Consider the following 3,531-nt stretch of genomic DNA (forward strand, 5'->3'; position numbering starts at 1 on the left):
AGACACTATGTAACTTTCTCACATTGGATTGGAAGAGATCATGTTATCGAGCTAGACCCGGATCATCTCGAAAGTGAACATCTATTTACTTGGACATTGCTAATGATGGAACAGATTTGAAACAATTTTTTTCATACACAATAGCAGGGAGAGGCAAAGATATTTTATCGTTTGTATGTACCAATACACAATGTAGGGATTGGTCCCATTTATATTGATAAAAAAAGAGGAAAGAAATGAGATATTCTAATCCTTCCATTCGTTCATGAATGATACCTTTGCAATTTATGGACTAAGTCAGATATAATTTTTGATGAAAAATATCATTTTTCTACTAAAGAGTGGAGCTATTACTGTTCCATAAACAGTAATACTTTACTGCGAGAAAAAATAAAATACTGAGTTAAAATGCTCAGTCAAAATGATAACTTTATCATTTGTGCTATGCAATGAAAAAAAAGGTCAAAATAGGAAGTCTCTAGGTTAATGGGCCTTTTTCGTTTCGTAGAAAGATTCATGGTTATTCGTTTTCAGGATCAATAGTGGACGAACGGAGAGAGAGGGATTCGAACCCTCGGTATGGATGATCCGTACTACGGATTAGCAATCCGCTGCTTTGGTCCGCTCAACCATCTCTCCAAGATGGAAGAGTTCATGTGTAACAAAATGAATGGTGGAGTAAAGGTGTATACCATAGTATGTACAGATTGTATCGGCAATATAATGAATATTGCCATTATTCAGTTGGATAAAGAACAATCTAGTCAATCGTATTGTTCATTTCGTTAAAAATAGTTCTGTATGACTGATTTTTTCTTCTTTTCTTGGCCGATGGCCAGGCCAAGAAAAGCAGAAAAAATCAGTCATACAGTGCTTGACCTAATTTGAGAGCTAGAATACCTGCTGTAAAAGCAAGAAAAAAAGCTATCAAAAATTGAACCTCTATTACCATATCTTCATTCCCTCCCCAATCAGTTTGATTAAATGTGTTACATGGATTAGTCCATTTATTTCTCTCCAGTATCAAATTTTATTATCTAGATATTGAAGGGTTCTCTATCTATTTAGGGTTCTCTATCTATTTTATGTATTATTGTAAAGATATCAGTTGCTCAAGGCCATAGGTTCCTGATCGAAACTACACCAATGGGTAGGAGTCCGAAGAAGACAAAATAGAAGAAAAGTGATTGATCCCGACAACATTTTATTCATACATTCAATCGATGGAGGGTGAAAGAAAACCAAATGGATCTAGAAGTTATTGCACAACTCACTGTTCTGACTCTTATGGTTGTATCGGGCCCTTTAGTTATAGATAGATAGAGCTTTGGATGGATCAGAGATCCATCCAAATATCCTTTAACTATTTAAGTTGATAATGTAACGAATAAAACCTTCCTGTATCACTAAAATATACACGCCACAATCCCATTGATGGATATTCTGTCACTTCTTTCCTTCCACATTTGAATCCAAATTCTGGAATTCCTTAATTCTCTCTCTTCTATTTTCGAGAGAGAAGAAAGGATTCTATCCATTCTAGTTTTAGAATTCTAGGTTGTTCTTTCTCTTTATCAAGGAATTTTTTTTGCTCAACTCCTCTAATCTTCTAATTGTATTTTTTCTAATTCATTTTATAAAGATCTTCCTCTTCCAAGAAGAAAAAGAGCCATAAACTGGAATGGCTCCATATTCTTAGCTCTCAATCTTTGTTGATCTCTTATAGTAATCACATCTTGAGGTTTGCAAGGGTAACTTGGTATATCTACCATATGGTCATTGACTCGAATATGTCCATGATTCACTAATTGTCTAGCTCTGGGAATGGTGGGAGCCATACCCAATCGAAAAAGAATATTATCCAAATGCATTTCAAGTAATTGCAATAGGACCTGACCTATTGAGCCTTTGGCTCTTTTAGCAATACGAACATATTTCAGCAAATGCTCTCAGGCATAACTTGTCTCCATCCGCTTCGTATCAGCTCAGGCCGGAGTTTCCAGTATATTGATCCTTACCCTACGAGCTACTATAATATATGTTCTCAACTTGATATCTATAAAGATATATGGATCAGCCATATCCAATTTGTTGTCCATCTACCATAGTAGACTCACTCATTCATATATGATGAGGGGGCCCTTTTAACTCAGCGGTAGAGTAATGCCATGGTAAGGCATAAGTCATCGGTTCAAGTCTGATAAAGGGCTCATGTTTCCCACGAAGAAAGAGGGCTCGGGTGTCCATTTCTATTACATAGATAGAAATATTTTCACCGAAATATGAAAATGACAACAAATCGGATTTGGATCCAGTCTGTTTTTTATCTTCTTTTATGAGGCGAATGACAGGAATTGAACCCGTGCGTGGTGGATTCACAATCCACTGCCTTGGTCCACTTGGTTACGTCCGCCTCGGAAAAAACAATTTATCTATCTACAATCATTTCTTCCAAGAATAAAAAATGAGCTAACGTTTGTTCTTATGTGGGTCGGTGACCTCTGATAGGGGATCAAAGCAAGATTGATGACTAACTCTCAACTCTCGCACAAGTTGTATGGCTTATTATCAAAGATGTGATAAATATGAAGTATTTTGTATTTCTCCCAAAGAAATATCCCGATCCCATCTTCCCTCTGTTCTTTTGAACATGAAAGAAGAATCTTTCTTATTTCGTATAGATCCTTTGTCTATTCACTCATGGGCGATAATTATTGTTTTTCCCTATTAGATTTTAGTTTTCAACTAACACAGTTTTGCAGATTGGTTCGATAGATCCCACGTTATTCGAGTTGTAACAAACGGGCCATAACCATGAAAATGGTTTGGTGTAAATGGAATAGATCGAGATCTATCTTGATATTTATTGTATGTTTTATCTTGATACTAAGATCTTGTCCATCTGAACAACTCTGGGAAGGGTATTTGATCGGAGAGTCGTTGTTTAAAATGATCAAGGTTGTGGCTGTGTCGACAAGTTCGACCCTATTCGCTTATCATATATTTATATTCGATGAATCTAGACCATTTGAGCTTGTATCCTTCCTTCTCGTATTAGAAGGTATAGGGTTTTCCAATCTGCAAAATTTTGTTATCTTACATGCACGGTTAGGATACAATCAAGTTCTTTGTTATATTATTATGCAGGTTATGGGACAAAGATACAAATTTAAAGGCTCATCTACTGACGGAGATAGTGAACATTTGATGAATCAAATATAAATTTTATTGTTGTCTTTCAGTTAATTCGTTTGAAAGTTTAGGTCAAGCGAACCGAATTGGTAGGCATCAATCGATCCATGGAAAGTATCAAATCTTTCACATATAAGTTCGTTATGAGATGAGCCCACTCATCTCACAATGATATAAAATCATTTCGGACAGATCTATTGCCGAGTAGAGATCTATTTGTAACGGGGCAGAAAGCAGCTTCTTTTGGGTCATTGTCCACATAATTTCTGGGCAAGGGGTAATAGTTTCTTTCTTTCGTCCCAACCCAACAGAATTCTTTATTCTATTGTTTGTTCCAGA

The sequence above is a fragment of the Pinus tabuliformis genome, chromosome 6, assembly GCF_031772625.1.
Source record: "Pinus tabuliformis cultivar Carrire ecotype Pingquan chromosome 6, CPIR1, whole genome shotgun sequence".
NCBI lineage: Eukaryota > Viridiplantae > Streptophyta > Pinopsida > Pinales > Pinaceae > Pinus > Pinus tabuliformis.